Source organism: Falco punctatus (assembly GCF_963210335.1).
Source record: "Falco punctatus genome assembly, chromosome: 9".
NCBI classification, from domain to species: domain Eukaryota; kingdom Metazoa; phylum Chordata; class Aves; order Falconiformes; family Falconidae; genus Falco; species Falco punctatus.
Genome location: NC_137589.1, coordinates 11,031,765 through 11,056,940, shown reverse-complemented (window position 1 = coordinate 11,056,940; position 25,176 = coordinate 11,031,765). Strand labels below are relative to the sequence as shown.

At 38.5% G+C, this 25,176-nt stretch overlaps 1 long non-coding RNA gene across 1 annotated transcript in view; it reads right to left on the bottom strand.

Annotated features, from left to right (window-relative positions):
* Positions 1-24,930, bottom strand: part of LOC308069139 — a 38,222-nt gene extending 13,292 nt beyond the window's left edge. The window contains exon 1 of the long non-coding RNA XR_013930293.1: positions 1,927-24,930. This is a non-coding gene — a long non-coding RNA (uncharacterized lncRNA). The remainder of the gene's footprint in view (positions 1-1,926) is intronic.
* Positions 24,931-25,176: the final 246 nt, after the last annotated feature.

Here is a 25,176-nt window from a genome sequence, read left to right as displayed (position 1 = left end):
CCAAAATTTCCCAATATATCTGTATTTATGTGGGAGGGCATCTCTTGACTAAGAGACAAATGTAAGGTTTGCATGTTCATCATCACTCACCAGGAAATTAGAGGGACAGAAATTAACCTCTGAAGTCTAGGATCCAAAAAGACTGGAAGGTGCTGTAATACCTGCCTCATTTCAGGAGACTGACTGCTCAGTCTTGTGAGACTGGAGCTGTGAGACCACCGCCAACCAGGTGTGCATCCTACACCTGACAGCCTGATAGGAACTCTCTCCTAACATCAGCTGGTGCTTCTATCCCAGGTAATTCTGAGTACACTTGTTATTTTATTACCCCTCATGGATAGTGACAGAGGAAACACCTGCTTCCTGGAACAGATAGATGTTACCACTTAAAGAACACTTTATGCCAAAAATAAATAAAACATTGAAATGAAGTCCTATCTGCTATCAAACATTTTGGCAGTGTCATACAGTAGGCACAGCCAGCACTGAGCAAGAATTGAGAAAGCCTTCCTTAGGGAGATCTCCTGCTGCAAAAACATGTTTTGCATGTTCTGAGACGGCCGATGAGAAATTACTAAAACTTTGATTTAAGAAGAAACACGTACTCATTCTCACTGAAGTACTTTTCCCTTTAGCATATTTTTTTTCTTGCAGGCTCAAGAGATGTCAGACAAGCATCTGTCCAGATCTTTAACAATACATAGGCTAGAGTTAACATAAAGATATCTGGGACATAAACCATGCAGCTAGTATCTCAGAGGGTGGGAAGCTTTCAGGACAGGCAGACTAGCATCTGACAGCACAAAGACTCATGATGACAAGATGCTGCAGTAAAATACTCTGTTAGAAGAGCAGCTAACCTCTTGCAAAACTGACGACGTGAATTATAAAATTAAAAAGATAAATGAAACTACTGCAAAAAGAAGGATTAAATATGCTTCTGAAACCCTGCTTATACTGCAACATGATTTCTTCAGAAGCTTTGTGTAAAAAAAGCAGAATGACGCCAACTGTGTAAAATAAATCGCTGCAGCGGCATGGACAATGAGAAGGGGATAATTAACCCGCTGACAACACAACAATAAATCCAAAAAACATCCATGTCACCTCATTTAAAGACTGTAAATAGAGGACATGGTCTCGAGAACATGCTGGATGTTGCTACAGTTAGTCTTACATGCACAATAGATATATGATGTCTTCCACAAAAAGGAGATAAGGACCATGCTTGTCTAGTAAATGGTATGTTGAACCCCAAGGAAAAGGAAAATGAAACCACTAGAGAGCACTAAAAACTGATGCACAAACCCGCAATGCATCTGCATGTGCAGGTACATCTACCATCCTTCCAGGAGATACATGCAGGAACAGAATGCTAGTCAGCAGCTTCTGAGGGACAGCTGTAATCAAAAAGAACAAGAAGATTGTTTTCTTTGTTTTCCCTTTTGATTTTGACAGCTGTAGAATGGGATGGGTGAAATCCACTGCCATTAAAGTCCAAAGCAAACCTCCTACTGATTTCAAAGCAAGCTTAACTTCACCTAGTGATTTCATGAAATCCAAACGTAATGAAATAGGAAAATTCCTTACTGTTTAATTACTCTTCGTCCCAATCCATTACCATTAATCGTTACAACTTCCCCCAGTAATAATTCTAACCCATAGCAGTTTTGGCATCTTCACTGTATTCACCGGGAAAGCAAGCTTGAAGATTTATTTACACCAGTGATGATCAAATCTAATCTTAATTAAAAGCGGTTAAAAGTTAGTAATAGAACTGAAAAGGTGTGTCCAAATATGTTCTGTCAGATTAAATGAAGAGTGTCATCAGAGTCAGAATGAAATAAAATCCTGTCTGCTCAGGTTTTATTGCAAAGCACCTGCATTCTCGGTGCTTTTTCATAGTTTCCCTTTTCTGCTACCAACCTTGCATTTTAATGCCTGGAAAACAAATTGCACCTCTTTTGGGAGGAACTCACAGTCTTTGCTGATGATATCCAAGATCATGCTCTGCCATGCATGGAGGTTGCAAGACTTTGTTGACTTGACCAACAGTTCATACTTCAGTGGAATGGCATATGCAATCTGTTAACTGGAAGTCCTGTAAAAAGCAAAGATAAAGTAACAAAGTAAGGACCATGGATAAAGCCATTATCATCATCCACAGACCATTGTAAACACCCTCTGTTAGCACAGCCCACTTGTTCTGAGCTCTGCTTTTGTCCATAGGACTGTAGCACCATGTTGTTTCAAACCAGAAGGAAGAGTGCCTTGTACCAAGTCATCGCCAACACAATCTGTAGTCAGATGAGACTAAAAGAAGACTTACATTATTGCAGGAAAAACTTGGAAAAATGTGACCGCTGCACACAGTCATATAGCTACAGGCTACATTTCTAATTTATGATTTACAGATTTATAGTGTGAAATTGTAGTATTATTGTAGGATTTACAGTATGAAACTGCCATAGATTTTAGATCTGTACAAATAAAGAGCAAGTTTCTAGGTCTTTTTGTTCTTTTTTTTTCTTATTAAACAATGAAGTTACAGAGGTGTTAGTAGCATCTCCTGAAGTGAAATTGAGTTTTCACTTTAAATTTAGGAATATTAAAGAGGAGAATTTATTTACTGTAGTTAATGTCTAAGCCAACCAAATCCTGTTTCTAGAAGATCAGCTTGAAACCCAGCTCTACTGGGATCAAATCCCACTCAGGAGGAAATAAAATAGGAAAAAAAGTGAAGGAAAGAACATTCAGACTTAAATATATATATATATATATATTAAAAATAAAGTAAATGGAGAGACTTAAGAGTGAGAAAAAAGGAGGGAGAAACAGCATTTTGCTGAAAAGCACAATACGCTTTACTCAGCCTGAATTCTGTTATAGCTGATGCAGAGTCTCCTTCCCTGTATATGAGTTTTGCAGTGGTGAGCCCAGGAAAAACGTAGAGAGCAGGTTTCAGCTGGGAAAACTTGGCTTTAAAACAAACTTACTTTGAGGGTGGTGGGTGAGTGGGGTGGGGGGAGAATAATCACTACAGAAAATAAAAAAAAAAGATTCAAGAGCAAGATTTTTAGATAGGTCTGCAAGTAATTCACAAACCCCATTACCATTGCAGAAATTGCATCTGATTACAAATGCCTCAAGAATGACTTCAAGAATCGTGAGGACCACAATAAAACAGGTATTCTTCCTTCCATAAATACTGAAATCTGAAGCTAAAATGTTCAGTTCAAATCACTGCTATTGATGCCCATCATCTCACTGCTCATGACAAGGCAAAAGCAAGAAGTTAACAGAGTCCAGCATGTTTAGTTTCAAAATTTTGGTAAATTCTCTCAGTTATTTGAAAGTCTTTACAGAAGAGCAAGTGACATAGCAAAAAAAAAACAAAAAAACAAAAACAAAAAAAAAAAACAACACCAAAACCCACACACAAAAAAACCCCACAGCAAACCCCAAAACAACCCCTTTACAATTAAAACTTAACAGTTATAAAAGTTTTCTGTGATCACTTTTGCACATAGAGATGTTCCTGCTGTTATTCATAGCCCAACTTAAAGTCCACAGGTAGGTCTTTGATATCAATTACTAGTCTTTTTCACTTGCAAGTTACACCAAAACCACATGGATTTTAAAGCATAAATCACTACGGAATCCAAAATCTCATATTCAGATTTGGCTTCATTCACTTTTTCTTCCAATCAATTACCTGTTTTCTTGAATATCTGTTTTTCCTGCTGTTTCTTCTGCTGCTCTGTGATTATAACTATAGCTTTACTCACAGCTGATGTAGTTAAAACTACTCATGCAACGTTCTAGATAGACAGACCAAATACTGCATGTTAAAAGAGTTCGACTACCCAAGCCTATAATGGGAGTGATCTCACAAGGCCCAGATGACAGTGACATTAAAGAAGAACAGTGTCCAGGAACTGTTAACGGTGTGATGACAGGTATTTTTCCACATAAATCACAAAGAAACAAACCCACACAGAACCTAAGAGTATCTGGAAGGAAGAGAGTAAACAATTCATGGGGAGACACATCACGTTTGCACGATCATGCTGCGGACAAACTTCCTTCCAGCGACATTCATGGAAATGTTGTTCTTGGCTTAACCTTAAATCTGCACAGCATGTTCATCTTTCTGCTCAGCCTAATGCTAGACACAAAGCCAAGACACACCAATTATCTCACACAACAGATGCTGAGATCAGCTTGTCAGCAGTATACTGAGGCTCAGATCACAAATATCACCACCTTAGTGTTGTCCTGGATTTACATATCCTAAGCATTTGCCCAAACACATTCCAGTTTGGGATAACTTGGAGTTCCTGAAGAACAAGCCTGAACCAGGAGGTAGCAAGGAGCAGCTCCTGAGCTGTTGCAGCCTGCGCTGGCACACTGGGCTCGCTCAGGGCAGAGCCATGGTGATGCCAGCACCAGCTGCACTGATGTGGGCTGGAGGCATCAGGTAGTAGCAGCCGGGGAAGCAGCGGAGGGAGCGGGTCCTTCCCGCACAGGCCAGTGGCTGCACTTTTCCCACCTTAGAGCTCCTCCACGGTGGGGTGAGGAGCACAGTGCAATCACATATCCATTTGGACATACCCATTTTCACCGCATTTCACTCTCCGAGCAGCTGCCCACTCTCTAGTTGGGCATTTCACACTCTTACGTTAGCAGCTTTGGGCTGCTTTCACGTGCTGTGCCCAAGGGAGGTATAAAATGGGGAGCGAGGCTCATAGCTGTTGGCATCCTATATCTCAAGACATACAATACTTTCCTCCCACAGACTTCCCATGCTCTAGCTGTGCCAAGCTTCATAGCCAGGCTAAAAAGGGAAGGGAAAATTGTCTTTCTTCCAGGTATAATGTGGTTTGCAGCACGTAATTAAATAGTCTCTCCCTTCCTAAACAACCCTACACGCACAGTGGGTGTTTGCTCAGTCGTTCCTGATGGGAGGCCACTCTGCACAGCCCTTGCAAAATGCCTGATGTGGCTCCAGCCCCACGCTGTGAGGCAGAAGAGAAGCTGCTGCTGGCGAGGCTCAGCACTGGGCAGGTTGTGCTAACAGCTGAGCCAGGGCAGAACCAGGTGCTGTCTCCTGTCCAGCCACGAGCCTCTCTTACCTTAGCCTCCCAGTCCCTAAAGACAGCATAAATGCTGACAGAAGTGTGCAGCAAGTGATTTTTTTATCCATTGGTAAAGAACAACACTACCCCTACCAGTCCCTGTATACTGCTTAGAAAAGAACGAGCAGATGAAACAAGAATCTATGTTCTACAAATAAAGCTCTGTACAAACTATTTACTTTTTTCCCCTCCCTTCCAGAAATCTATTTAGAGCAACAGGCGTTTCAGATATGTTTCCAATTACTGTGTTTACCATATACCACACATAGCTGAAGGGGGAGATGAATTGCAATGATACAATAAACAGTTCATAGGAATGAATATATGCATTACAGTTTTGTAGGTCTCCTGTGAATCGAACGGATTCCTGTAAACTTTTGTTTAAAAGCAAGTAGCATGATTAGAGTGGAAAACAATACAAGCCTAGATGATTTAAACATACTTCTGAAATATTAACGATATTCCAAATACTTCCTTTTCCCAACAGTTTTTCCTTAGCGAGCAGGTTTGGATCAGATGGATTACCTGGTTTAGTTGAGATTTTACGTCAAGCTGCTGTCAGCAAGAAAAACAGAAAATGCACAGGACAAGATGATTACACTAAAGAAGTGCCGGGACTGTAATGCCCACTTATTGTAATGGCCCATTAGTGCCAAAACATTACCCGCTTCTGATGGCAATCAGACTGTACTTGCTAATTACTGATACATACGGGTGTCATGTTGGCTTTTGCTACTTGATTTAATTAGATGTATACATAGTGCATATGAAGGGATTAGAGGAAAACAGGAAAGGAGTAGCTAAAACTAACACAGTTTGTAAATATTTTTTTCTGTTATAGTTCACATTAGCATGATGCAACTTTTGTATGTGTGCAAGAGATACATATCAGAGGTGCCAAGAGAAAGACAAAACCCCCAAAGGTTTAATGCATTAAAAAGAAGAAAAAAGAAACAACAGGATCAAGAAATAATAGCTTTAATTTCACTGTATGCCAATTATGTCAGTTTTTCTTCCCTTCACAGGGAATCATTCATAGCTGTAGAAATCTTTGGTGACTATCCCTATCTTTCTGTCACAGAGAATCCATACGACACAGCACCCTCGCTCAATTTCACACATTTCCTGAATCATCAGATGAAAAGAACAAAACATTAAAAAAGTGTGAATCTTACCAGCTGAAGAAAATATCGCAGGACCTCTAACGCTACAATTATTATAGCTCCAACAGTCGCTGCTGGCTGCTCACATTTGCAATAGAAAAAGACAATAAAAAGGAAGGTTTATGTGGCTGAGGTGCAGTTTCCATCTTAGATTTAAGCATGAAGGCTTTTCAGCTCTTTCTCATTTATTTAGAATTTGTGTGTCCTAAAGACGGACAGTTTTCATTGGAATACAATGCAGGCCAAGACTATTTATGTTTCCAAAATGCCACAATACTATGCTGACAGTAAAGCCATGTAGAATACATACAGGTAACATTAGATACAGCTTATTGCAAACACAGGAAATATTTTTTTTTTTAATTTAATTATCTATACCTGTAAGGATTTGTACCAGAATACTGAAAAAAAAAAAAAAAAAAAAAAAAAAAAGACAAAGAATTGCTGATCTATCGCAGCACTAGAATTGTGTTAGTTTACAACATGTGTTTGGTAACCATGGGTACTAAACAATTTCATAAGGACTTCACATAATCTAGGAACTATAAATAGATTTGGGAGCAAAGTACAAACTTACTTGCAGTATCCAAGGGTTGGGAAGCACAATATTCTTTATAACATAATTCATTTCTATGTGTTTCCAACAAGCATTGTGAAGGTACTTATGGCAATACCATCATCTTTTTGTGTATTTCTTCTTTTCTAGTTTACCCTTCCCATCTCCTGTGACTCAATCAAGCTGAGCCTGGGTGATAATGAACAGGGGAATAATTGTAAGCTCTCAATTTCTTTAAATTTTAGAGGGAAAAGTGCAGAAAAATGTGTACTAGCCAATGTTAAATAAAAAACAACCAGGCAAAGGATGCCTGGAATAGTAGTCATGAAGTTGACAGAAACTACTGCTAAAACACAATTATAAGTACTTCTTCAGTGTTACAGCTTTTTTCTTTTAACCCTGCACGCTTACCTTTAGAGAAACCAAGAAGGCAGAAGAAGTGAAGCTCTCCTGAGCACAAACAGATAAATGCAGTAGGCAGTTCCCTACCTGAACTGCGTGGGACTTAACACACAGCTAACTCGCTTATTAATCAGATAATTTAGGTCATGGTCTAAACTGCTTTGAAGCAAAGATAACAATAAATCAGCTTCAGTATTGCAGCTTCTGAAGAGAGTTCAGAAATTCATGATAATACAGAGAACTCTGCTTAAAGAGAACAGGGGATACTATAAATTCTATTCATATTTTAGCATTCTCCTTCCCCACTCGCACCTCTCCTTTGAGTGTGCTTTGAGAGAAAAAAACACTTGTAGATTTTTGGGGAGATTTTTCTCTTGTAAACAGGAAAAAAAAAAGCAGCAGCTTGTGTCAAGAATACTGACACCTCACAATGAAAACATTTCGGCCTCACAAGCCGAATTGGTTGTCAACTTTGTGAACATTTCTGATGAGCTGCTTACATCTGAGTGACTTACCTCTTTATTCAGCTTCCTTTCATTGCAACATTAGCAAAAGCCATACGTGTATATATTTACTGTAAACAAACTCCCATCCAGTCACTGATATTTCTAACTTAAAGAAACACTTCAAATCTGAACTTGCCAGCCTCGAAGGTCCTGTGGTATAATATTCAAACTCTGCTGAGAACCAAAGCAATAATGCAGTGGGACTTCAACCACAAGCTACGGTTCGAGTTAGCGTAATTTATCATCTGTTAATCAAATCACTCTGGGCTCCAAGGCTGTGGCTAGGCTGGGTGAAGTAACTGGCAGCAACGCTTGCAGTGAAGACAAAGGCTGGGAGCACACCAAGCCAAATCCAAGCAAACGCTCCAGCAGTTTTTTCCTGTCAAACTAATTCATGGGTGCTCATTTTTTTAATGGAGAAGTTTTAATGAATTTAACATAAACGGCTCTTTTTCTAAAGGCTAACTAGCAGATGGATTTATACTTACATAGCTGGAGCTAATTATAGATTTTTTTTCACGCTTTTTGGCTACTCTTATCATTAAAGTGGAAAAATATGTACAACGCAACGTTAAGGCAAAGAAATGTTTTTCTCATCCTAGCAAGAAGTCTCAGTTACAAGGTTTCTCATTTTCTCATTTTAAAATAAAAGTCACCAGTATTCTCTGCCAGCACTGGCTGGCCACGATCAGCTGCTTAGTTAATCGCTAAGCATTTTAATTGTCTAAATTTTAATTGTCTAAAGAAGATTTTTGTTACCTACCTAAGAATATTTAAAAAGTTTAAATCGTTGAGGGTTTACTTGCACTCTTCTCACAGAGACAGAGCAGAGGGCACCCCGGGGAGCTGAGGAGACCCAGGATACACACTAGGACTCTCTAAGCTCAGCACATCAGCACCCAGCCCAGCTGGTGGGTCCACAGAGATCCATCACCAAAGTGCCCAGGGAAATACACTCTCGCTGGGCAGGCTCTGCTGAGGGAGAGCATCACTTGGCAAGCAGACACACAGCATGAGATCTGAGATGAGTGAGAAGGCCAGGAGGACCACTGCCATCCCAGCTCTGGAGGTGACTGGGTCATTCCCCAGCAGTCTTAGTGCTTTCCCATACGTGCCTAGAACTGCATTTTGGATCACTAGCCAGAAATTATTTTTTCATGCATTAATATCTTTGTGATCATGAAAAGAAACTGATGAGAGCAAAGGTAAACTCACTTTTTACTTAGCTTATTCCAAAGTCATGCTTGACTTGATATTAACAGCAGGCATCCTCACGGTCAAGCTTGACATGCAAGCTAACACTGTAGCCTAATTCAGTTTCAGGAGTGAAGCCCAGTGCTCTTACCTTCACACCTTTTAGCAGAAAAACCTGCAATTGAGGTATGAATTTAGTTACACTCAAAAAAAACCCCAAACAATCAACCCTTTACCTTGTTTTGGTTCTTCAGTATTCTCTAGAGAAAGAAATCCATGCCAATTATCCTGCTAGATAGTACTTTCTCCAGTGAGGGTTAGCATCTTGATGCAACTATAAATTACTCTTTCCTTGCAGAAGGCAAGGAAACTTTATTAATTAGTATCATTTGCAGATGTGGCCATCCACCAAAATGGTTGTCTGCCAAGAATCTTGCTTAAGTCAAAAAACCAAAGACCCATCGCAAGGCACACAAAGATGACCAAATGCTTGGCAACTCACAAACAGAAGTAAACCAGGATATAATTTCCATATATAACCCGTCTGTCAAGGTAAAGGATGTGTATCTTCCTACCTGATGGTGAGCATATATGCATCCATGAGAAAGGATAAAATATATGTTGTGTCCTTGTGTTGGTAATTAGCTTTTTGGAAGTTAATTCTAAAAGTTATCAGTTTCCATAAATGCCAGAGGAAATTGAAAGCACAGTAGAAATTAATGCCTCTTCAGCTCAAGCGATTTTCTTTTCAGAAGCTACACTGAAATCTTTTCCTAAGGTTTACCCCGACTGAAATAAAACCTAGAATTATTAGTTGCTGAAATGAAATAAATGATTTGGGTTTGGTTTTTTTTTTTCCTTCTCCAATGAGGCCAGAGGTCGGATCACATAGAGAACAAATAAGAGCAATTTTACTTCATCTAAACATGAAGTATAGGACAGAAATGGCAATTATACAAAGAATATGTGATGATTCACATATTAGACCTGTAACTGGCTAAGATGAAAACCAGGGCATCGTTATCATCACTTACATTGAAGGAGCTCTAGTTCATGGGAGAAAATTTCTAGACAGAATGAGAGAATATTTTAAGAATTGTTTAAATGAAATATGCATTAATTACAGCAGAAGGAGACTGAAAATTCCTAAATACTGTTTTCTAAGTCTGTATTACTAATAATACCCAAACACTCCAATTATTTTTCTACTACAAACATATTTGGGTCTCTCATTAAACCAAGAATGCTCCCAACTTGCAATTTGCTCAGCGTCTTCGAAGGTTTAAAAGAGATTCTAAGAATACTGTGAAAGTCCACCATGAAATGTATCTTCACATGGCCTTATCAAGCAACCGAGCTATTGCAGCAACTGAAACCTCCTTCTCAGCAAATATTCATCTGTGGAGTCCTGTAAATGTGTACGGTAGTCAATATACAACAAAGCCATTGATAACCAGAGATTGAGAAAAAGCTTAATTTGCATCCATTAAGTGAGTTCATTTCTTTGCTCCGCACTGTCTAATGGAAAGGTATTTGAAAGTAAATAGTTTAGGGCTAAATCTGGGCCAAATTGCTCTCCATCTGATTTAGTGGGACATTAAAGAAATTCACAAAATAGTATGATTCATTTTGCTGTCAGACCCTGGCTGTTTTCCCTTGCCTGAGGTTAGGCTGACATACATCTCTCACCAGCATCTCGCACAGACTTAACACACCAGTGTGGTCTTCCTGTGAAATTCAGTTTTGGAAGAAAGTCCAGCCAGCCACCATGTTCACCCCTTCCACATGGCTACAGGTGCTACGTATTTTAATGTGTACATTAACCTTACAGCGCACGCTATCTCATGAAATGCCCTAAGCACATCTGTTTTCCACCTCCACATTCCCATCAAAAGATCTGATTCCCTCCTTCCATCATTAGGAGATAAAACCAGTACTCTGCAATTTTATATTTTATAAGACATAAGGCGACCCACTGTTTTTTTAAAATTAAACAAACTGGTTTGAATTTGGATTTAAGGTTTCGGTATTTTGAGGTAACTGATCTTCATTTTGTGTATGAGGAAAAAAACCCCGATATTGTTTTTATTAGTTTTATTAAAAACTATATTTATAAAACTGAAATCAGTTTTATTTTTCATACTTTTTCTCTCCCTCCCTCCCCCTGCAGTTGCCCAAAGGAATTAGTGCTTTCTGAGTGAAGGGCAGGAGACAGAGGGGCCAAGACATTGTGGATTTGGCCACTGACAGCCTCCTTGCTTGGAGGGTCACCCCTCTGTACCTCAGAACACCATTATTTATGCAACAACAGTCAATATTTCCGCAGCGCTTAGGACCTTCTGCTAATGGATGCTTCAAGAAGAAGCAGGCAGGTAAAGCTAGGGCATGTGGGTTTTGGCCAGACCTTCAGAGACTCTTAGGAAGAAGGTGATAATCTGCTAATTAAGAAAACAGTGCATCATAAGGACATTAGATAGCCCTCCTTGTATGTAACTACCATGACTTTCATCAGACAATATCTCCCTTTAGCTTTATGTGCCTAGCTATCAACCAAGCACACATTTTAGTTATTAGACCTGATTTTAAACCCTAACGTACATCACAGGTATTGCAAAAGTCAAAGCAATATAGGCAGAGTTGTAATCCAATCTGTTAATACCGTTGAAGTAGCAAGAGCAGTTATAACTGCAGATTTTAAGGTTAACTTCAAAATGTGGATTACTATGAAATTTAAACATTGTCTAAAAAGAAATACGTATATATCTCTATGTATTTGTAACATAAATATATATCTCTATATATGTAAAAGGAAATACATAGTATAAAGACAGCCAGGTAAGCACAGCTTCCAGTACAGTATCATGAAAATATACATTTCACAGATCTCGGCTAGCATGGAACTGCAAAATGAAAGCAAAGAGGTTCTCTTCTTCGTTGGACAGACTTTCGACTAGTTGATTACAAGATAGTAAGTTGTGTGGAAACTTTAGGTTTTCTATTAAAATTCAGACTCAGAAAGAGTAAGAGTTTTGTTCTCCAATATCATCCTTAGGATCTGTTCAACTTTTCCAAGAAACAAGCATAAATTCCACCGCTGCTCTATTACATTCCTGCTGCAAGGATGCAGTAGGCTGAAGCTGCCTACTGTTGCTGTGGTTACCAAAATTTCCCACCCACTGAATCATGTTCCAGTCTGGATATCTGAAACTTCTGTTAGTGGTAATTGTGTTTTTCCTCTTTGGTGTTATGCAAATGCATAAGTATTTTGTACTTTTATAATAGTATTTGACTTCCATCCTCTGGCCAGTGTCCCAGGATGCACTCCCTCCTCACCTGCTGTTCATTTCAGCTACTTTAATTTACTCCATCCTACTCCATAATCCCAAACCCTAAAGAAAAAACTGGTTCTGCAGTGGAAGGAGATGAGTTACCAAGAAGAGGACACGGAGCATCTTCCAGCCATCCACCCCTATTGGGGGCTTGCCTAGCCTGCAGAAACTACACAAAAGAGCAGTCTGATGCACTGACAAGGTACAGGTTAACCACAAAACCCCTGCTTTGCAGGGCTGGTGATTTAAAGAAGCACCAGGCATCCTAAACGCAGATAACCAAGCTTTGAAATGGGCATGTTTTTCCTTCCTGCTTCTAGAAGTCTGTTTGGTGATCAATAACATCAGCAGCAGGACAGCACTGCTTCTCTGCACTGTTTCAATGAAAAAAGGGGCCATTGTTTTATAGAATTCAAATTAGCAGCTTTAACCCAGGGTAAATGTGTGGTTGGACCAAAGTACAAAGAACTTATTGATGCAAAACCATACAATAAGGTCATTCCTATGTTACATTTCTACCTAGATTACAGTGAAACTAGCAGAGCAAGATTTTGATGATATCAAATGGTATCTTTGATATTGTATATGCTTTGCAAATGCTCACTTTTTAAAAATGCACTGCCAATCCCACTAGGAAACTCACAAAAATATTTGTCTAATATAAAAGTGCATCAACTTGCTGAGATAGAAAAGTACAAACAGTGATTCCTTGCCTGCATTTCCTCCTGTATCTTTTCTCCATGGTGCATATAGACTGGCTGAAGCATTTTTGTTGGTTCCTTTAAAATTAGCAACAATTGTACTGAGCTTTCAAAGTGAAACAAACCTTTAAATCTTGGCAGGATTTAATTAAAACCATCTCATAGTTATTTAATTTTAAAATAACTGCACTTGGGATGGGGAAAGGCAAGAATAGCTGAAGAATCAATGAGTGACCTAGGGCATGAATAAACTCAAATGGGGGAGGGGTGTTTGTAAAGACTCTCTGAGAAGTTACTAAACACCAGTTGGCAAATTTTAATGTAAGAAAAGTTCTAAGTTAAGAAAACAGTCTTAATTTTTTATAATATTAGTGTTCTTGGGCAGCTGCAAAATTCAGAAATTAATTTACTAGGTAATGCTTTTAAAATTACCAGGACATTTTAAAGAATAAAATGTTGATCTTTTTGCCTATTTTCCAGGAAAACTTTCAAATCTGGGGAGGGACTTTCCTGAAAATTATTTTTAATTGACTCTGTCTTCCATGTTTTACTAGGTTTCTGTTATAAGGCTGTGTCAAGTTCAGATAAGGAGAGTGTCATGGAAGCAGTCTAGGTATACAAAATGTACTTGAATGCTTGAATCAGTTCATCAGTTAAGCCATTAGAAATATACAAATAATTCAGTCTTTCACCAGGATGCTAAATTCAGAGAACAACATTCCTTGCAAAGCAAACACATACAAATATTTCATGTAAATTTCCATTATTTTTGGTTTGTTTTTTTTTCTTTTTTCTTTTTACAGCAAGGTTTTTACTTTTAAATTGAAGGTTTTAAACCCACAAGGTTTTGTTTAAATATTTTGCTTACATTAATTCAAAGGGAAATAGCTTGACCTTCCGTTTTTCAATTTACAGGGCTGAAATAACTTTAACTATCTTAATGTAAACCCCCATGTAGGTTAACTTCAGTAGAATAAGCAGTGCTCACAGTGCATTTCTGAGTTGGCAACAGGGATAACAAAAAACATCAACCCAAATAATTCTGGAGCTCCATCAGGAATTAATTTTCAACACAAAATTAGAGAACATTGAAAACAGAAGTAAATTAAGGAATTGCCGATGCCGTCTGTTTCCTGGACAGCTGTAAACATACAAAATGAACCTAGGTGATAAACTCCCAGGAAATTTTCATTTTATGAGTTAGGGCCTTCAGGGTTCATGTTATACGTAAATTAATGAGGTCTATGTATTGAGATAAAAGATTGGCCTCTTTTTTGCTTCTATTGACTGACAGCGTAGGCAGTTTTCATCAACAGAAAGTCATTGAGCAAGGAGCACGTGAATGTTTTTAGGAATATATCACAGAGCATCCTGGAGCTTCAGGGTTCCTGCCTAATCCCCAGAACATCAGGGAGCTGCTCTCACACAGGGAGAGGAGAGGAGCCCCTTCAGTGATAATGCTGCTGCCCACCTGTCTACTAACAACCAGATCTATCTATGGCATCTCCACGGCTCTTGCAAACCTTGCCCTGCTGAGTTTCTCTAGGCCTGTCCTTTCACACCATGTGTTGTTAGATTTTGTTATAATGTTAAAAAAAACACTATTGTTTCCCTTGAATAACTTACGCTGCAACTTGCAAAATCAAGATGATGGGCAGCAGGCACTGGTGCAAGGCAGTAAAAGCAGCTGACGGACTGAGTAGGACAGTTACAGAAAACTGCTGTTTAACAATTGCTGTGCAAACACAAAGGACGTTTGAGGATTTCTAAGCTGCAAAGGCAATGAAGCACAAGGTGAAGGGAGATGTGATTTGGAAAACTACGCAGCTGTTGGTATGCTAAAAGAAGAGGAGTTCAGGAGGTGCTCACCTCACCTGCCCCCCAGATCTTTGGAAGACAGAAAATTCCATAAATTTAAGAAATAACATAGAAGAATCAGCAAGACTCAATAGTAATACAAAGAACTGGGCAGACCAGACCCACATTTCCCTAATTTTCTTGATGAAGTGTTTATTAAATGTTCACTTTATTCAAAAAATAAGTCTGATGAAAATTAACATTTTGTGATATCATTATATATATACACCACTGTATATTATTTCACTGTTGCTAAACCGTGACATTTAAGGTGACAATAGCAGCAGACTGATTTAATTTCTGTTTAAAAGGAAAATATACAATTTTAATTCCATTTGCTTTTGCAGTGCCTTTTTAGCTCAGCTCTGACAGAAAGGAAGTCAGACATTTGGATAAATGAGCTAGGCTGATTGAATATTGATAAGCCAATTTTTAATTTATCAAGGTTATCTAGAGGTGCTAACCTGACACTGCATACTAACAAGAAATATCAACACACTAAGTGATGTGTGCGGTGAAATATTTCTTGGGTGAAAAAGCTCTGGATAGATTAGGATTATTAAAATTAGAATCTTGCAATGGGGATAGAAAGTGACTTCCTAAGGGGAAATTAAAAGCAGGTGAGAAGTGTGACAGAGAGACTGAGATGAATAGGTGGCAAATTCTATACCTTGCACAGAGTGCAACATAAAACCCACATCAAAACAGTATGGATAAGAGAAAGAGAACTACCTTTGTGAAAAGTAGAGTTCACATGGCACGAAAAATGCTAATGTTTCACTTCTCCACATTTTCACAGCAAGCCAGGTAATCATTACAGACCTTACAATACACTCCCCACATTTTCAAAAATCTGCAAGGTTTGGCAGCCCCGGACAAAAGACAATGTCCAAACAACTGAGAGGAAGCAAGAGAGCATTATTCTCCAGTCTTGGGAATTCAGAAAGGAGCAGAGTGTATTGCTGCAAGAATAGTGCCAGAGGAATACGTAAGACTTCAGAAAAAGAGCACCAATTCCTCTCTTGCCGCACAGAAATAATTTAATAAAATGACATCTATAGCAGCACTGGACCAATTTCAGATGTTTGTATGTTTTAATTAGAGATAAGTAATTGGAATACTTCATTTCATAGATTTATCAACAACGTATAAGTTCTGTGAGATCAAGTGTACGTAAGTGTGGGCAGGAAATACCAGAAATAAAGCTTTTCTTCAGTTTTGTTTTTTTTTCCCCTCTTGTGAAGCTAAAAATACTGAAGCCTTACCTAACTTTTTTTGTGGTTTGGCTTCTGCTCGCCCACTGCCTTAGCAACAGGTAGAGTAACTGTGGCACCTTACACGTGCCGACCGAACCCAGCCAGCACAGCCACGGCTGGTGTCCCCTCAAGGCTGGCTGCTGGGAGCATAGCACTAAGCGTGAATTTTCTACCATAGATGTGTTGAGATCTGATTTCACAGATAACTTCCCTTGCTGCTGTCCTGCTTGAAAGAAGAGTCTCTGATGTAAATTTCCTTTGTCAATATTCGTTTTTACATCTTTTCCAGTTCTGCAAGACCTTACTTGGTGTAATCTTTCACCTGCACCCATAAAAGCACAGGGCACGTGGACTGAGATAGCATTCTTCTGGAGCTGGACCTTGTGACTCTTTTCATCAATTCCCAAAGTACTTCACTAATATTCTTTCAAAGTTTGATAGTTTGTAACAGATTAATGCTGTAGCAGCTTTACCCTTGAGACACACACAAAAAATGTTCTTACAGCATTTTTTCCTAAAATAGGAATGTAATTGAGTAGACTCGAGAGAATTTATGTATCTTTCAATGGTGTGTAGCATTCTAGTAGTGTGCTTTTCATCTTTTCATTATTCTACACGATCCTGTGATTTTTCTCCTATATGAAATCAATTGCTCCCTACTTTGACGTACATGCTTAGTTCAGGGTTCTGTTAATTCCTCACTGGCGTAAAAGAATATCTCCGTAGTTTGTTAAATTTGCTTATCTTTCAGTAGGGACATCCCATTTGCCATTTCAAAGGCAAATTCATTTACACCCCATACATTTGCCCTTGGTGATTTCCCTCATTCAGGACTCTACAACCATTTAGAATTCAGCACAAGTGACAGTATTAGCTGCTCATATTTTGTCCTCCTTTTAGGACAACTCAACACTGTTACCATTCGTAAAATCTGCTCTTCTACCTCCCTTCCCTTGAGGGAGACCCATCCAATAGGACAGGCTGATATCAAAACAGATCACTGAAAAGCAACTTTTTGATTCGATCTTAGCACCCAGCTCTTTACCATTTCCAACAAAAGTGACAGCATAGTTATAAGTGCACTATTATTTCTAAAAGCTTACCTTCATGACTGCGTACAAAAAAAAAAAATATCACATTTTTCCTTTGTTCTGAAAATACTGATATTTCAGGTGATTACAACAAAGAAATAATCCAGGGTGTTTCCTAGCAAAGAAATACCACCACCACTGCTTCCCAACCAAATACTCATAATCAAATGGTTATAACATTTGAGCAAAGAATTAACAAATTTGCTATTAATATGTAGTGTCAAAAGCTACAAATTTCAGACGGATTCTGATTTATTGCTCTCAATGCATTATGAATAAACCCATTGAAGTCAAGATAAAGAAAAAAAGATACTACTGTACTTGAATAAACGTAACTCCTGAAAAAGAGATTGTTTTAAAATTATTCTAGATTCTGCAAACTGTTTCATATTGCCATAGGCTTTTTGTGTTTATATAGCGTATGTGTGTTTAACTTTTCAGCTGAGAGACTTCACCGGTACAAGTTTGCATTTGTCACAACCCTCTCAACCACTGCGAAGCTGGAACTGATGGAGGCACAGTCTGATTTTGATCTCTTTTGAATGATCCGTACTACTGTCACGGTTCAATTCCTCTTATCTCTTAGACCGTATGAATTGGAAATAGTCATCTGAAATATTAAATTGATAACGCACAGCTTTTAATTTCCTTCAGACATTATCATACCGCATCATCCATTTGCACAGCTCTGAGAATCAGTCTGTGTGAATTAATGATGCATCTCCATATCTGCCTGATAAAGATAGAGGGCTGTGACAACGTTTACATCTGATACTATTAGCGTCCCTTCAATGATAATCATTAACAAGTCCATTAATGAGAACATATTTCCCTGAGGCCCTATGGTCATTCGACATTGTAATCTAAATCTATACTCTCCAGAAACTCTATTAGAAAGCAATGAAGTGAGTCTCTGAACTATACAAAGGTTATCAGCTGAGTTATCTCCCTGAGCAAAAAATGAGGGAGACTTCCTTCAATATTGGCAGTACAGAAAATTAAAATATACAACTGTCTTTTTTTTTTTTTTTTTTTTTTAAGCCAATAACCATATCAGAAATATACTGGCTGAAAGCTGCATACCAACAGCTTTGAATAACCAAGTAACACACAATCAAGCCCTTAACTTCTAGAAAGTTGTATTTAACTGGAATAACAAAGCTCAGAAACATCACAATGATTAATATAATAATTTAATAACGATGACTCTGACTAGTTAACACACTGTTAAATCTGTTGGGCTGAAGTCTGTACCATAACTTAACGCAGATTTGACTGAAATAAGAACTACTGCAGCACACCATTCCCTATTCATCAGCAGATGAAATAACAATTCAAGAAACAGAAGAATTACTTTCATTTCAAAATTATTTTATTACAAAAATATACTTAGCTTTCTACTTTCTATGAAACTTTTTTCACCCCAGGCCTAACAGACAATAATTCACCTTACAACAAGCATCTAAGCTGGCAGCTTCAGAGCACCAAATATCGTGAACAAAAATAGTCAGCTCTTCCCAAATCCTAATACTTACAACAAGAATGAAACTGGAAGGACATCACCGCTGCAATCTCTCCCTGAACTGAGCCGAGAGTAAGCAGAATTTATGACTCCTGGACTGTGTACTTGGTATCCTTCATCTGTGGTAAATCAAGAGTTTGCTGGTGTCAACAAAATATGAAGTCCTCCTTTAAATATGTATTTTTGAGGAGGATTTTTTTTTTTCTTAAACTGCCACAAAACCACACCCAAATATCCATTATTATCATTAAAAGGCCCTTCATGAAGGCACAATTTCCCAGAATATCAGTATTATATAAAGTAAAAAAATTATGCCCAAGATAAAACAGGAGAAGTGTGGATCGCTATAGTGAAGCCATGGGTAGCCATTCCTGGAAGACACATCCCTATAGCCTCCATGTTCACTACTGAACTACTCCCATTTTACCACAGACCTGCCCTGGCCGTGACAGACTTTTCTTTTGGAGATAACCATCCATTTATCTTAAAGTATTACAGCAGTTGAAAGACAACTAGTAATAAATTAATTGCTTATATTGCAATGCAAATAGAAACACTTCCCTCAAGATTTAGCACTGATCATCCAGGTTTTTCAGGAATATATATATTTCCCCCAGCAATAAAACTGTATTGATATTTAGAAGCTATTTACATTGTTCACTTCATGCACCACCAGAAGATCTGACTCGAGACTGTTACCACAGTATTAAATACTAATCCTGCTTCATATTTGTGTCATATCCATGATGAGCTCTATGCTTTATTAGCAAGTTGAGGTAAGAAATAAAATAAATATGGAGGCAATTAAATCCGACCTCTGTTTAATATGAGCTTCTTTGAATTTTCTATGTAACCTCTGTTAGAAACAAAAGAGTGAACTAGTTGAATGTTCAAATTAACCCCATATAGGGGTTTCTGTCTGTATACACAGAATCTAGTTTAGAAAAGCTTTAAGTCACTTCTGTTTCCTCTTAAGTCTCTCACAGACAGCTTGGGAGATTATGTACAGCACCTGTGTCTTTACTCAGTTTCCTTAGCTGTGTTATAATTTCAAGGCTAATTTCCTAGGGAGGAAAACCTGCTTAAAAATTCCACTGACTATATACTGCCCTTAGCTAGAAAGGAAAACATATTGTCAACAGTCATGTTCGGAACATCGAAATTCTGAAGCTATTATTACTCTCTAAGAATTTAACATTTAAAAAGAGAACGTGAAGTTTCACATCGCATGTTATAATTTACTCAGTGAGCATCAAGGTTGCTCCTAAGCAACTGCCTGTGAAATGTTACATACAGAAATGTAAAGTGAGTTTTGTGTTGTAAAATACAATGAAGCATTTTAAAATCCAAATCCCTTCTCTCTTTCCAAGGGAACAAATTATTTTTTCCTGGAAACCAACATGCTGCTAGATTCAGACCCAGTTTGCCAAATCTGAGTCTGGATGGATGTTTCACAGTGAAGACATAATACCTTGGAAAGAGAAAATACACGTAACAAACCTGACAAGAACAGCAGTGCACGCAGGGCTCAGCCATGGGAACAAGCACTGTGCCAAAATTAATCACATCCAGAAAAGTACAACTCCTTCGTGTTCCTCTATAGTGCTTGCCAACGGTGCTGACAACTTTTAACATGAGGTGGTATATTAAGAGCTTTTTTGAAAACCTGCAAAGAGATTAAAGAATGGTGATAAGTCTCCTCATACTCAGTCAAAGCAATAAATAACAATGATTTTTCTGAAACACATTGAAAAACCTGTATCAGCCCACCAAGGTACTTGAAACACAGTTGTGACAATTCACAGGAAAATCCGAATTCAAAGTTCCCAGTGAAATGTATCTTTCCCAGTATATTCAACCACCTGCAGTGTTCCAGCAAAATGGCAGGCAGAGCTCTGCATCAACACTTCTGCAAACCCAGCTGAATTGAAATCCTTAATAAAAGCATTTTAAAACCCAAATTTCTAGGTTTTCACTATGCATAGCTTTTTAACTTTTTTTTTTTTTTTTTTTTTTTTTTTGGTGTGATATACTGGGTTGTGTTTGCTTCTCTTGGCAAATCAACTGCCTTTTTTTTTTTTTTTTACTGGCTCAGAGTAGCTTCTGCAAACTTTACTGCATCTGTTGCCTCAACTAAGTTTTTGCTATATATGTATAAACATCTTCAAATCTAAAAGGAGATTTAACTTAGGAGTTATTGAATTGTCGCTGCAAGATCATTTCTCTAATATCTCCCATGCAATGAGGGATCACTGCCTTCCAATCCTGTTTCAAGGAGGGCATTGAGTGTTGTAAGTTTTTATGATCTGTTACATTCTGCTTAGGAGTCTGCTAATGTACGACTTGCATTTCTGAATTGCTTCCTTGAAACTTGGCATCTTCTTAACAAGACCATCCTTGGCAGGAACAAGGCTTCTATGGTAATCAAATGGTAGAGAGATTTCTAATTACCTTTGGGGAGTTAACCTTCGTGATTGTGCCATGGCTCCACTGAGTCGGTGTTTCGGGAAATCACTCATCGCAGGTGATGTCTCCAAACAGGCTCACTCTGCAAGGCAGGAAAGAAGCCGGTTTAGTGACTTAGGAACAATAATAAGAAATATACAAAGTGATGAAAAAAAAGACAGAAAACAACATGCAATAGTTTAAACGTTTGAAGGAAGGAAAATAAGAGAGAACAGAAGAAGGTAAAGTGGGTAGGCAAAACCAGGTAGAAGATGGCAGAATGGGAAAAAAGCTCAGGGGCAAGCATAGGAATGAATATTCCTCTTACTCCTCCATAAGCAGAGAAGGAGGATGTCAAGTATCTAAATCTAGATATATACACAGAGAAATATCAGTCAGTTGGCCATACATGATCTTGTTCTCTGATCTTCAGGGGTCACTTGAGAAGTCAGTCTTGGGCTCTTCCAGAAAGGCTGCAAACTGAAGGGGACACGAGTTTCCATGGACAATTGCTCCCTGAAGTGTGTAGAATTTACCATACACCCCCCAAAAAAAGAACCCCAAACAAAAAAACAACAACAACAAAAAAAAAAAACCCCTCAAAAACTAGATCTGACTTTCTAGATTGGCCTTTCTGGATCTCCACACACACACACTTTGTGCAAATCACCACTTGGCAGCCCTTTTTGGCTCGAGCAGTTGGCAGGTTTTGGCAGTTCAGTCTCATTTTTAAGCCTTCAGTAAGTAACTTTGCTAACTTCCCTGGATGTGATTAAATTAACCTTTTCTCCTCTTCTAAAGCACCAGCTGGGGGGGGGCACACAGAGCTTCAGACAGTATTATATTTATCAAGGTTCTTGCTGCAAATAGTACTTTTACAGTCTCAAATGTCATCTTAAAATCTAAACACCTGCAAGTCTCCGATACGGTGACATCAATTACGTTTGGTTCGCACAACAATAAACTGTCAAGTCTGTTGGATTTGTGTTGTTTTCCTCTTATCTGTCACTTCTTGGAGTCTGCGACAGCTTTATGGGAATGCATTATTCCTTGGGAAAGTTGAGATCTGCACAGTCTTTTCAGTGAAAGACATTATTCACCAGTTTTATGAACAGTGAAAAAGGGCTGTAAATGGATTCAGAAGCATGAAAACAAGCACTTTTCTTCCTGGTTTCAATGTAAATAACATATAATACAAGACTTGCAGAGCTGACTTCAGATCCCCACGTTGTTCTGTTGTCGGAATTCACTTGTTTTGTACGTGGGAAATGAGAGCTGTATAATCGTGCGTGTCTGACTGACAAAACCGTGAGGGAAGAGCCTTTTTGTCGTTTGTGCCCAGGTTGATGGCACGATCTTCCAACAAATGGTGTCTAAAGCCATGGTTTCTGATAAGCTCCTGACCACCGCAGAGTGCATATGACCTTTTTAAATTTCAGAGTTGCTTCTGATGTTTAGATTAGACAACTATTCCAGTCAAAATATTTGCCTTCCCAATTTCTTTTCACAATAATTTTCTAAGGAATTTCAATGACGGTGCAAATTTCCAAGTTTGACAGAGAAGAGAGGTGTCAGACAGTAGAAACCTTTCTGCTAGCTAGTGAGACATGGAAGTTGTAACAATTCTCATTCCTGAACCAAGACTTAAGCTGAGGGTTACTTTCCTCTAAAGCTTTACCTTCCCGACACTGTAAAAAAAAAAAAAAAAAAGAAGCACAAAGACTACATGAAAGTCTCCTGAGGTTGTCCAGTATTCAGCAATTTACAATGCAAGAAGGCCTGAGAGTAGGATTAGGGTACAAATCTGGATCTCAGAAAGGCACTCCAAACAGTCCACAACTCTTCCTGCAGGGAGTCGGCCAATTTTTCCCTCCTCTTACTATTTTTAATTATACAACCGATGCAAGAACTGACTCCCAAATAGGACAAAAATGTTAGTCCTAACAGAACAAGATCTTTTCTAAAATGACTTCTACCCTTTTAGATAGGAAGGGATTTCACAGGTCTTCCGAGATGAAAGCTACTTTTTCAATGAGTTCATTGAGGATGTTTATTCAATATCATGTCTAGAATTACTTGAAGATTTAGCTTCATCCTAGCAATCAAATGCATCCCAAAAATAACTTCCTCGATAGGTAGTTTTGAATCTTCCAAAATAACAGCTATAATGCGGCATAATTGCAAGGGATAGTTGGGTAGTACTGAGTATATAATTACATGGTATTTCATGGCTGATTCATCCTGGGGACAGAAATGAAAGGAAGCAATAAAATTTAGTCAATCATAAGCTTATAATATTCTGGCCAATAAATTTAAACAGCCAACACACTTTACATATATGTGGCACAAGCAGCTCCTGGTAAATTATGCAGCACCTGGCAAATACTGTTAATTCCCCTGCACCTAAGTTAATTGCAGACTCCAACAAGCAATCAGATATGATTAAATTACATTTTCGGAAACTATCACACAGTTCAGGCTGGAGGAAGACAGCTCAAAATAGACCTTTGAAAGGTAGCACTAATTAGGCAAAATCTTAATTCTACTTTTTCCTCAGCTTCAGAATTACAGCGTCAAATTTTCCTTTCAGAGCACCATGTGAGCAGCAGCTGTAATCACCAGGACAGGACACGTACACGGAAATCAGAATGTTAAACTCCTGTGGAGAATTTCTTTTGCCTTCTCTTATACTCTAGGAAGAAGCATTCTACAGACAAGAAATCAAGGTGATTTTTTTTTACTGGATCTTCACGGTGCCTTAGGACAACTGGTCCAGGTGCCATGGGGTATTTGCATAAGAGCTTTCTTCTTGGAAAAAATGCACTGTTGAGGTTATGAAATGCTGGAATATTCTGAAAGAAAGAGTTTAAAGAAAACAGCTAAGCAAGCAGCATTACTTGAGAAGAGATAACGAGTAGGGAGAGGAAGGAGATGGGACGTCAGGAACTCTCCAGAGTCCTTTGGGAAGCTGTTTTCAGTAACACAATATGCAGAATGCTCTGTATCACCTAGACTATATATTATCTCATATCTCTCTCTGACATCTCCTCTCATCCAGGACTGGTTTCTATTTTGACTGAAGTAAACTGTTCCTCATCGACTTCCTTAGCTCTCATCTATTTTCTTTCTTAGTCTCGGAGCTGTCTCACTTTTTTCATTGCGCCTCCCTTAGTCATCTCAGAGCCCTGAGCTCTCTTCTACATCCCATTTCCATTTCTAATTGCACCGAAGCCTCTACTTAAGCTACTGAGCTCAAAAACGGCCATGGTTTTCACCACATGAACCTAACATGTAGCAAAGTCTATTCTGAAGTGAACACCAAGAACTTCCTTCTTCTGCAGTAAAACCACAACCTGCTGTACCTACAGCACCAGAAAACTCACGGAAAAAGGTCACAGGGTAGCAAAGGTGTTTCCGTGTCACTGATGAGAGCAAAAGATAACTTTGTACACCCAAGCTAGGCAGCACAACCATGCTGTAATAACCGCTATTAACAACAGCAGCCACATTTTCCCTGCTTGGTATTCTTGGCCGTTGCATGTTGCCTAAAGGCAAGTGGCATGTGCCTTCAGCAGAGCTACATCTCAGCTCACATTCAGAATCTACCTAAGGCCATGGGATCTTTCAATCTTTCGTAATTGCCAGGAAAATAAAAAGTATATTTTAAACCTTCAAAAATCTACAGAGCTGTTTTATGATTAGGAGCACTGCGTACATGGTGAAAACTGAACAGTTACAGAAAATTCCAGGTGTGTGTTTTGTTTTTAATAATATACGTTTTTCTCCTTCAACGGAATAAAACTATTTTACTACACCAATACTTTATCTTGAATGAGGGTACACATAGTTTAATACAGAGCTGGAAATTGTTAAAACAATACTGAAAATCTCTGGGTTTATGAGTTGTGTTCTAGCTAAAGCTCAGGCATTTGGAAAGCAGCAGCAACCAACTCGTTTACTCAGCAGTATATTTTTCCACTTTTAGCATATTATTTATTCATCAATTTTGTATTGCT